General features: G+C 49.0%; 1 protein-coding gene across 4 annotated transcripts in view; it reads left to right on the top strand.

Moving 5' to 3' along the window:
- sez6b (seizure related 6 homolog b) overlaps positions 1-12,215 on the top strand; it is a 1,259,716-nt gene that overhangs the window by 1,122,559 nt on the left and 124,942 nt on the right. The window lies entirely within an intron of this gene.

Below are 12,215 nucleotides of genomic sequence, written 5' to 3'. Positions count from 1 at the left end.
ATGATGTTTGAGTCGGGGTTCCTGCCTTTGGTGAATGTACAAGAGCCTCACTTCACCTGGAAAAGATTGACAAGGAAATGTAAAACTGCACGAGAATTGGGCTTGGAGATTTTCAGACTTTTAAGTGTTCAAAATTATTCATCATGTGTACACTTCTTCAGTAAAGATATCCCAAGTGCTGTGTCTTCATCCTGGGTACCCTTGAAATCTCATTCATCATTAACAGCGTTTTACATGATTCGTTTTCACGATGTGTGAAAAACATCTGAACAAGTTGGGGGAGTGAGGCCTCATTGGCCTGTGACACAGTGAGGCCATTATCCACCCACAGGCTAAAAATCCTTGATCTTGGCTACATTGCCATGGATATTCAGTATAGGTACATGGGGTGGCATGGACACAGCTCCATGATCCTGTGTGATGAGCATAAACCACTCTTAACAGCACTTTGTTTTATCAACACGTACTGGGATCGCATTTTAGAGATGTTGTCCTCTTAAGTCCGAATATATTATAAAATGATGATATAACAAGCCATTGGATAATTCAGTGTCCAGGCTAAATCTCCACTATGTGGCAAGTAGCAGGAGTGATAGAATTGGCCGTGGGCCTCTGTTAAGGGAGAGGGAAATCCAGCTTGAAAGTGTCTGCTGGGAAATCAGGGCCACAATCGAACGGCCTCTTGGCACCCGACTTGGTGTACCGAGGTGGCCGTTAAATCTCACGAGGTCCCTCTCGCAGGATTTGCGACGCTCAAAGCGCCTCGCAAGATCTGGCTGGATGAGATCCAGATTTACGTAATTTCAATATGTCGGCGCTCGATTGTCCCGAGACCTGGGAACGAACGCCCTCGCCTGGGAGACTTCGCCCTGGTACCGTTTAGCCCTGGTTCACACAAACATGGACAAAGCTTAACAGCACCGGGGGGGGTCCCTCAGGCCTCTGGATGCCTCTGGGTGGTCGGGCCCTGGATGGGTGGTACCCCGGCACTCTCGCTACCACCTTGGCACAGCAAGCATGGTACCTTGGCAGTGCCACCTGATCAACCTGGAAGTGCCACCCTGGCTGCCACTCTGACACTGCCTGTGTGCCAGCTGACAGTGCCAAGATGCTAGGTTCCCCATACCATGGATCGGGCCAGGGGGTGCCCTGCCCTTAAGAGGTGGTGTGAGCGGGGGCTTGAGGACCCAGTAAGAGGGAAGTTGGGGAGGGGGGGGGGGGTGCGGAGGCCGCGGTGGGGAGTCCGAGGGGAGTAAGTGAGGTAAGTGCAGCCTCGACGGGGCATTCGTCACAGAGGCCAAAAAAAAACAAGAGAGTCCATTTGATAGCGGGATCATTCTCAGCTCTGCAGGTGCCAAGAAACACCCCGCTACATGGTCCCAAAACAGGACTCTGTTTTTTGGGCGTTAATTTCTGCCCCAGACGAAAGTGGATTATCTCAGCCGTGGTTGAGACTCACTGCCTCGACTCGCACATTAAGTGCAGGTTTGTGGGTGAGGTACTGGAGGTCACCATTAAAAGCAATGATGGACAACCTAGGCTAGTGCGTGGGCCGCATGAGTGACCCTCCTTCATCTCAGTGGGTTACAAGATTGAAATCAGGCTTGTTCACTAACCATAACCTCATGAATAAGATTGAATACATTTAATACAAATATTAGAGAAGCTGCTTAACCATTCATAACTTAATTAATAGAACTTCACCAACTTCTAACGGTAAAACCAAAGGAAATATTTACACATTGGACGCAGCGGGAGCGCACGGCTCTCTCCGTCAATGTTGTGAGCAATCAGCATGAACCCCGTTTCACTTGCCCTTGTTTAATGTGCGTATCGCTTCAGTCACACCAGTCAGAAAAAAACTGCGGACAGAAGCCAGCGGCATGTGGCAACCCTGAGCAAGGACAACGGTCAACAAAATGTCTTGTGTGCTGCACTCAGAACCCAGATGGGCCACGTGTAATAATAATGATAATCTTTATTAGTGTCACAAGTGGGCTTACATTAACAGTGCAATGAAGTTACTGTGAAAATCCCCTAGTCGTCGCACTCCAGCGCCTGTTCGGGAACACTGAGGGAGAATTCAAAATGTCCAATTCACCTAACAAGCACGTCTTTCGGGACTTGTGGGAGGAAATCGGAACACCCGGACGAAACTCGCACAAACACAGGGAGAACGTGCAGACTCCGCACAGACAGTGACCCAAGCTGGGAATCGAACCTGGGACCCTGGTGCTGTGAAGCAACAGTGCTAACCACTGTGCTACCGTGCTGCCCTGTGGCTCCCGGGCCACAGGTTGCCCACCAGTGGTTAAAAATGTGCCCCAGACAAACCGTGGAGAAGGAAGGTATAATGCACCTCATTCTGTGGTGGAGAAAGAGAATGCACATTTGTTTGTACATATGGAATCGCATTGGCTGAAGCTCGGAGCAAGTTAACTCTGAACTCGGTAAACAGTTCCTGCTATGGCAAGAGACAGGGAGAACCACAAAGGAGGGATCTAATAACAAGATTGAAATTTAAAAATAGCTTTTAATTTTCCCTTCTGGGTCTGAGGGGAGGATGGACTAAAAGGTTCCTACACTCCATTAGAGAATAGCTCACAAAGGGATTCATGAAATTTGGAGCTTTCTTGTGTGAGGATTTCTGGTTGAGGACCCAAGTCCCATCTGCACGATGCTGCATTGTTTTTTAAAAAAATATTTTATTGAAAATATTTGGCCAACCATCACAGTACATTGTGTATCCTTTACACAGTAATATCACAATATAAATAACAATGGCCAGTTTTATAAACAAGAAATAAATAATATATAAACAAAAACAAAACTAAATGGCAACTGCCTTGTCCCAGATAAATATTCTCCAAAAATATGTTTTAACAGTCCAATATACAATTTTCTATAACAACAACCTATACTTATATATTAACATCCCTGAGAATCCCTCTGGTTCCTCCACCCCCCCCCCTCCCCTCCCCCCCCCCCCCCCCCCCCCCTCCCGGGTTGCTGCTGCTGTCTTCTTCTTTTCCATTCCCTCTATCTTTCTGTGAGGTATTCGACGAACGGTTGCCACCGCCTGGTGAATCCTTGAGCCGATCCCCTTAGGACAAACTTAATCCGTTCCATCTTTATAAATCCTGCCATGTCATTTATCCAGGTCTCCACACCCGGGGGCTTGGCTTCCTTCCACATCAACAGTATCCTGCGCCGGGCTACTAGGGACGCAAAGGCCAAAACATCAGCCTCTTTCGCCTCCTGCACTCCTGGCTCTTCTGCAACCCCGAATATAGCCAACCCCCAGCTTGGTTCGACCTGGACCCCCACCACCTTCGAAAGCACCTTTGTCACCCCCACCCAAAACCCCTGTAGTGCTGGACATGACCAGAACATGTGGGTGTGATTCGCTGGGCTTCTCGAGCATCTCGCACACCTATCCTCTACTCCAAAAAATTTACTGAGCCGTGCTCCAGTCATATGCGCCCTGTGCAACACCTTAAATTGTATCAGGCTTAGCCTGGCACACGAGGACAATGAGTTTACCCTACTTAGGGCATCAGCCCACAGCCCCTCCTCAATCTCCTCCCCCAGCTCTTCTTCCCATTTCCCTTTCAGCTCATCTACCATAATCTCCCCCTCGTCCCTCATTTCCCTGTATATGTCTGATACCTTACCGTCCCCCACCCATGTCTTTGAGATCACTCTGTCCTGCACCTCCTGCGTCGGGAGCTGCGGGAATTCCCTCACCTGTTGCCTCGCAAAAGCCCTCAGTTGCATATACCGGAATGCATTCCCTTGGGGCAACCCATATTTTTCGGTCCGCGCTCCCAGACTTGCAAACGTCCCATCTACAAACAGATCTCTCAATTGTGTTACTCCTGCTCTTTGCCATGTTCCAAATCCCCCATCCATTCTCCCCGGAGCAAACCTATGATTATTTCTTATCGGGGACCACACCGAGGCTCCCGTCTTTCCCCTATGCCGTCTCCATTGCCCCCAAATTTTCAGAGTAGCCACCACCACCGGGCTTGTGGTGTATTTCTTCGGTGAGAACGGCAACGGCGCCGTCACCATGGCTTGTAGGCAAGTCCCCCTACAGGACGCCTTCTCCAATCTCTTCCACGCCGCTCCCTCCTCTTCTCCCATCCACTTACATACCATTGAGATGTTGGCGGCCCAGTAGTACTCACTCAGGCTCGGCAGCGCCAGCCCCCCCCCCCCCCCCCCCCCCTATCCCTACTACGCTGCAAAAATCCCTTCCTCACTCTCGGGGTCTTCCCGGCCCACACAAAACTCATGATACTCTTCTCAATCCTTTTGAAAAAAGCCTTCGTGATCACCACCGGGAGGCACTGAAACACAAAAAGGAATCTCGGGAGGACCACCATTTTAACCGCTTGTACCCTCCCTGCCAGTGACAGGGATACCATGTCCCATCTCTTGAAGTCCTCCTCCATCTGTTCCACCAACCGTGTTAAGTTTAACCTATGCAATGTACCCCGATTCTTGGCTATCTGGATCCCCAAGTAGCGAAAGTCCCTTGTTACCTTCCTCAGCGGTAAGTCCTCTATTTCTCTGCTCTGCTCCCCTGGATGCACCACAAACAGCTCACTTTTCCCCATGTTCAGCTTATATCCTGAAAATTCTCCAAACTCCCCAAGTATCCGCATTATCTCTGGCATCCCCTCCACCGGGTCCGCCACATACACCAATAAATCGTCCGCGTAAAGAGATACCCGGTGTTCCTCTCCTCCCCTGAGTACTCCCCTCCACTTCCTGGAACCCCTCAATGCTATTGCCAGGGGCTCAATCGCCAGTGCAAACAGTAACGGGGACAGAGGACATCCCTGCCTCGTCCCTCTATGGAGCCGAAAATACGCAGACCCCCGTCCATTCGTGACCACGCTCGCCATCGGGGCCCTATACAGCAGCTGTACCCATCTAATATACTCGTCTCCAAAGCCAAATCTCCTCAACACCTCCCACAAACAATGCCTTGAACACTCCATTCACTCTCTCCGCTCCCCGCTCTATCTCTCCTTCCTCATCCCTCACTCCCCCTATGTCCCTCGCTGCTCCCCTTTTCCTCAATTGATGGGCCAGCAACCTGCTCGCCTTCTCCCCATACTCATACTGTACACCTTGTGCCTTCCTCCACTGTGCTTCTGCAGTACCCGTTGTCAGCAAGTCAAATTCTACGTGTAGCCTTTGCCTTTCCCTGTACAGTCCCTCCTCGGGTGCCTCCGCATATTGCCTGTCCACCCTCAGAAGTTCTTGCAGCAACCGCTCCCGTTCCCTACTCTCCTGCTTTCCTTTATGTGCCCTTATTGATATCAGCTCCCCTCTAACCACTGCCTTCAGCGCCTCCCAGACCACTCCCACCTGGACCTCCCCGTTATCATTGAGTTCCAAGTATTTTTCAATGCACCCCCTCACCCTTAGACACACCCCTTCATCTGCCATTAGTCCCATGTCCATTCTCCAGGGTGGACGCCCTTCTGTTTCCTCCCCTATCTCCAAGTCTACCCAATGTGGAGCGTGATCCGAAATGGCTATAGCCGTATACTCCGTCCCCCTCACCTTCGGGATCAACGCCCTTCCCAAAACAAAAAAGTCTATTCGCGAATAAACTTTGTGGACATAGGAGAAAAACGAAAACTCCTTACTCCTAGGTCTGCTAAATCTCCACGGGTCTACTCCTCCCATCTGCTCCATAAAATCTTTAAGCACCTTGGCTGCAGCCGGCCTCCTTCCAGTCCTGGATCTCGACCTGTCCAGCCCTGGCTCCAGCACCATATTAAAATCTCCCCCCCATTACCAACTTTCCCACCTCTAGGTCCGGGATGCGTCCTAGCATGCGCCTCATAAAATTGGCATCATCCCAGTTCGGGGCATATACGTTTACCAAGACCACCGCCTCCCCCTGTAATTTGCCACTCACCATCACATATCTGCCCCCGCTATCCGCCACTATAGTCTTTGCCTCAAACATTACCCGCTTCCCCACTAATATAGCCACCCCCCTGTTTTTCGCATCTAGCCCCGAATGAATCACCTGCCCCACCCATCCTTTGCGTAGTCTAACCTGGTCTATAGGTTTCAAGTGCGTCTCTTGTAACATAACCACGTCTGCCTTAAGTTTCTTAAGGTGTGCGAGTACTCGTGCCCTCTTTATCGGCCCGTTCAGCCCTCTCACATTCCACGTGATCAACCGGGTTGGGGGGCTTTTTACCCCCCCCCCCTTGTCGATTAGCCATCCCCTTTTTCCAGCTCCTCACCCGGCTCCCACACAGCTGTGTCCCCCCCAGGCGGCGCCCCCCCGCCCACCCCACCCCATTCTGGCTCCCCCCTCTCCCCAGCAGCGGCAACCCAGTAACTCCCCCCTCCCACCCCCCACCCCGCTAGATCCCCCACTAGTGTAGTTACACCCCCCATGTTGCTCCCAGAAGTCAGCAAACTCTGGCCGACCTCGGCTTCCCCCCGTGACCTCGGCTCGCACCGTGCGACGCCCCCTCCTTCCTGCTTCCCTATTCCCGCCATGATTATCATAGCGCGGGAGCAAAGCCCGCGCTTCCCTTTTGGCCCCGCCCCCCATGGCCAACGCCCCATCTCCTCCACCTCCCTTCCTCCCTCCACCACCACCTGTGGAAGAGAGAAAAGTTACCGCATCGCAGGGTTAATAACATAAAACTCATCTTTCCCCCCCTTTTTCCCCCCTCTTCGCCCCCCATACTCGCCCCACCACTTTGTTTCAAACGTTCTTTTTTAGTAACCCGCTTATTCCAGTTTTTCTTCCACAATAAAAGTCCACGCCTCATCCGCCGTCTCAAAGTAGTGGTGCCTCCCTTGATATGTGACCCACAGTTTTGCCGGTTGCAGCATTCCAAATTTTATCTTCTTTTTGTGAAGCACCGCCTTGGCCCGATTAAAGCTCGCCCTCCTTCTCGCCACCTCTGCACTCCAGTCTTGATATACGCGGATCACCGCGTTCTCCCACCTACTGCTCCGAGTTTTCTTTGCCCATCTAAGGACCATCTCTTTGTCCTTAAAACGGAGAAATCTCACCACTATGGCTCTAGGAATTTCTCCTGCTCTCGGTCCTCGCGCCATCACTCGGTATGCTCCCTCCACCTCCAGCGGACCCGCCGGGGCCTCCGCTCCCATTAACGAGTGCAGCATCGTGCTCACATATGCCCCGACGTCTGCTCCTTCTGCACCTTCAGGAAGACCAAGAATCCTTAAATTATTCCTCCTCGCGTTATTCTCCAGCACCTCCAATCTTTCCACACATCGTTTATGGTGTGCCTCATGCATCTCCGTCTTCACCACCAGGCCCTGTATATCGTCCTCGTTCTCGGCAGCCTTTGCCTTCACGACCCGAAGCTCCCGCTCCTGGGTCTTTTGCTCATCCTTTAGCCCTTCGATCGCCTGTAATATCGGGGCCAACAGCTCCTTCTTCATTTCCTTTTTAAGCTCTTCCACGCAGCGTTTCAAAAACTCGTGTTGTTCAGGGCCCCATATTAAACTGCCACCTTCCGACGCCATCTTGGTTTTTGCTTGCCTTCCTTGCCGCTGCTCTAAAGGATCCACCGCAATCCGGCCACTTTCCTCTCCTTTTTCCATCCGTATCCAGGGGGGATTCCCTTCTGGTTTACCGCACAGTGCTTTTAGCCGTCAAAATTGCCGTTGGGGCTCTTATTAAGAGCCCAAAAGTCCGTTCCACCGGGAGCTGCCGAAACGTGCGGCTTAGCTGGTCATCGCCGCACCCGGAAGCCCCCGATGCTGCATTGTTAAAGGATTGTCGAGGGTTGTTCTCAAATAAAACATGGCTCGAGTTATAACCCTGGACAAAAATCAGTGACAGCACTGGATCAGATCAAAGCTATATTGATCTTGAAGTGACATTGATCCTGAGCTGCTGCAACCTATCTGGTGGTGGTACATGAATTCTAGTTGCTGTATCTATGCTCTGGATATATATTAACATTACCTGTCTAATAGTTTTCGCTAAAGGAGCACGGACAAATTCAAGCCTCTGAAATTGTAGCTTCTATGCCTGTGGCATCAGGCAGGTCTCCTTTCTTTGGTTGATAAGGTCTTACAGGAAAGAAATGTCACGACCACAAAAACATGTACTTATTACAGCTTGCTGCCATAGATTAGTTCCCTAATGAATTCTGCCAGACACATTTTCAATATTGAAGACACAAAGTGGCAGTGGTTTGTGATGCAGTGTATCTCATTCGGCTTGTGGGCAGCCAAGAGAATCCAAAAAGTAGACAGTGGTGTTTGCAGAGAATGTGTTATGACATGCTGTCAGAGTAATTAATATCCTGGGGCTTTTTTATGGTGTCAGTTAAACAGTGGTAATAGGTCACAGAGATATGGTCGATATGTAATAGTGTTTCATTAGTTTTATTGGAGGGGCTGCTGGAGTTTGACATTGCGTGCAGCATCTAATCAAAAGTATGCAGTGTTTCCTGACATCTTGTTCTTGGTCGACATCAAGCCGGGGTAAATTATAGAGACAAAGTAGTTGTGTGTTGATAGCACAGGCAATTTTTCATCACAAGACGGAGCTGAAAATTACAGTATGGAAATTTATGTTTGTTAAAAGTGGTGGCACCCTCTGGTTTTGAAACGATTTGTGAATGTTGATGATATAATGTTGCCAAGGTGACATTCGACCTGTATGAGGCAATTGTGTGCAGAAGTGACTTCCATCATGAAGTTTTGACAACTTGTTTTTTGCAACCAGACCCAAACCTCAGAGCCATGTCAAACCAACATCTCTTGCACGGCTGCCACTGTTGCACCTCTCGCTGATGCAATGTGCTATCTGTGTGGTGCAGTTGCAATTAGATGGCTATAACCAGTTCTCCATCCAGCAAGTTGCTTAAGGGCACTAGTTCCATAATACCTAACTGTGAGCATGGGCCAGGAGAGAGAGCACCTTGCATTCAACCTTGCCCTTCACTCAATCGAAGATTGTTTTGTGCATCGTTGCTACGAGTACAAATTACCCTCAACCACCAACTCCCACCCTGCTTGAAATAAAATTCTAATCTCAGAAGAAACAAGAATCTGGCGGGAGTACGGCATTTTGTAGGAAGAGCAAATTAAAGGGATGGTCACCTATATTTTATGATGTTGTCAGATCCTAGCTCTTCGCTTCTGCCAATGTGTACAGACACAGCTCTTGACCAGCAACCGCTCATTGCTGGAAAAAATGTTCCATTCAATGGCATTGACAACCTGATGAAACCCAGGAAATCTAAAAGCGCCTACTGTTAGATATCACTCAGCTGATTTAGAAAGCTTGCTTCTGTTGTACAACATGAAATGAAAATGAAATGAAATGAAAATCGCTTATTGTCACAAGTAGGCTTCAAATGAAGTGACTGTGAAAAGCCCCTAGTCGCCACATTCCAGTGCCTGTTCGGGGAGGCTGGTACAGGAATTGAACCGTGCTGCTGGCCTGCCTTGGTCTGCTTTCAAAGCCAGCGATTTAGCTCTGTGCTAAACCAGCAACAGCAGCATTCCATGTGAATCTGCAGCCAAGTTTCAATATCAGGTCCCGCACAAGCAATGATAAGTTGCCCACATTAACTAGTTAAGGGTTGAAAGGTAACAGGTTTGCATTTGGCTGGATTTACATCTCCGTCCATACCGGCTAACAAGTGCTAGTGAGAGTGTAGATCAAGCTGGTAATTTAATTCCAATTATACACCCAGGGGGACTTCACTGAATTGTGTTATCTTGGCTTGAACAGTTGTAAGCAAAGTAAAAATTGACCTTCGGATTGTAACTATGGTTATTACTTTCCCAGGAATGTTGGTCTATTTTGCGCCTTGTGTTCACTTATTTCATTTTTATTAAAACCCCTAATGCAGGCACCACAAAGAATGGAGATAGAGGATATCACATTGACACATGGTATTCCACTTTGATCGAGTAATAGCTGCCAAGAATTCATCAGCTAACTAGTCAGCAGCATCAGTGAGGCAAAAAACTGCTCATCACCTTGCTTCCTGACGGTCAATTATAGCCACATGGTGCTGAGCACCACCCCTTAGATACGCTAGCTGAGAAATCTGGGATGGCACGACAGTGTATTATGTCGTGAGGCTTTGCAACAGTCCTAAGTAATTTAAAAATGGAGTCATATCTTACAAAGAGTGTCCCACTTTCTCAAATAAACGACACAGATCTTCCTGTTGCAATCTGCTCCATTATTCTTCAATCTGTAGGAGCCAGTGGGAAAAGGGATAAGCAAAAATAAGTCAAATTGAAAACATATTGTGCAAAGGATAATGGATGTCTGACAGCCTGTGTAAGGCAATGTTTCCAGCGCAGATTTTCAAAGCGTGGTGCCCCAAACTGCGATCTTATCAGCTTCTGTCTATCCATAATTAAGTTTATTGATTTACTGGTACAGTATGTATGTCGCTGTGTGCCAATATTAAGTCTTTTGTGCAGTTTGTTTTTTGTCTGATGTTCTTTTTTGGAAGGGGGAAAAGGAGATCCCTGGGCTGTTTAAATATTTTCAAAGGATTCTCCCACCCAGAAATATGTGCATATATTGACAATTCCTTATTTAGATGATGCCACTCAAGCTCTGTAACATTCAGCTGGATTGGAAATTATAACCTTCAAATTACTCTCTTGTATTTATTTCATCGTTTTGATTTATATTATAAAATTAGGGCCTATTTTGCCGATGAAAGATATTGGCTATACATCAACATTCTGTGTGTGTCACACAGTTGCTATGTAATGATGTCCATATTGCAGGATTAGTGATAGGGCTATGATCCTTGGTAGTTTATCGCGATATCATTCATGATTGTTACTTGGTGATTAACACTAGCACAAGCATGATCTGGATATTCACTGGCATATCTCATACTCCTGCATCGCCCACAAGCCGGATGACCATTAGTCCAATGAGGAGTGTCGGAGTGCATGCTTAGGCAAGTGTACTTGAAAATAAGTTGCCAACCTGTTGGAGTTGCAAAACAGGTCTAAATGTGTCCTAAACAGGAGAAGCGAAATGCCATAGAAACAAAAACAAGGATCCCATTACCAACAACTCACAAGTTCTGCAATCCTGCCACGCATGGCAGTAGACAATCGAACAATTAACAGAACGAGGAGACTTGAGTATTCCGATCCACAACGATGGCCGAGACCTACAAGTATGTGCAAACAAAGGTTTGGAGTGTTTGCAACCATCTACAACAAGATATGCTAAGTGAATTTTCCTTCACAGTCTCTTGAGGACCCCACCACCACTTCTCAAGGACACTTAAGGGTTGGGTACTGAATGCTTGGGAGTGGGGGACCCTCAAGATCACTTTGTGATTGGGGTACCTTTTCAAAATGGCGCCTTGATCTCTGAGGAACCAGCCTGGCCGGTGGGTTTACTTCCCCACTACAGAAAACATTTTCAAGTGTGGGCTCGACCGGTGAGAAACTCCCAAGCCATTCTTGGTGGGATTAGCAGGGTTGTTCCTGCCGCTTATAGCGCCGGGAAATACCCCGCTATCTAACGCCCCCTGAGGCCGTATTCATCGTAATTTCCTGCACTAAGGAGCTCCGATGAGTGGAATTCCTCAGTGCAGGAAGAGATCGGGACGCCATTTTTAAATGGTGCCCCGATCTCTTGACCTAATGATGTGAACCCTGGATCCCCCACAACACCCAACTCACCTGTTGGGGGGGTCCTTAAGCCTCCCGCACACCATCACATACCGGCTGCGTGAGCAAAATGCCAGCTTGGCTCCTTGGCAGTGCCTGGCTTGCACCCAGGTGGCACCAGCCAGAGGCCGACTACCCAGGGGTCTCCAATCGCTTGGGAGTCCTACCCAGATGTCGTTCTGCCTGGACCCGCGGGGACCAGTACTAATCGGCGCTCGGCTGGAGTCTCATTGGAGAGGCTGGTTGATGCTGGGGGGAGGGGGGGGGGGATTCGATCCACTGTCAGCATGGCTAAGTTGGATTTTAAACTCACTTAACTGTGCGAGATTGGGCCATTGTGTGTCCAACCCCGATCGTGGCGTCTCACGAGGTCTGGTTAGATCTCGCAAGGCATAACGGCTGTCGGGAATTCTACTGGCCACGTCCAACCCTGATTCCAGCCGGATGCGACAGGTAGATCGCACCCTCAGTGTGATCTCACCCAAAAAGCCGGAGGAAAACACTCCGCCAAATCT

The sequence above is a fragment of the Scyliorhinus torazame genome, chromosome 12 (assembly GCF_047496885.1).
Source record: "Scyliorhinus torazame isolate Kashiwa2021f chromosome 12, sScyTor2.1, whole genome shotgun sequence".
Taxonomy (NCBI): Eukaryota; Metazoa; Chordata; class Chondrichthyes; order Carcharhiniformes; family Scyliorhinidae; genus Scyliorhinus; species Scyliorhinus torazame.
This window is presented reverse-complemented; position numbering and strand designations above follow the sequence as displayed.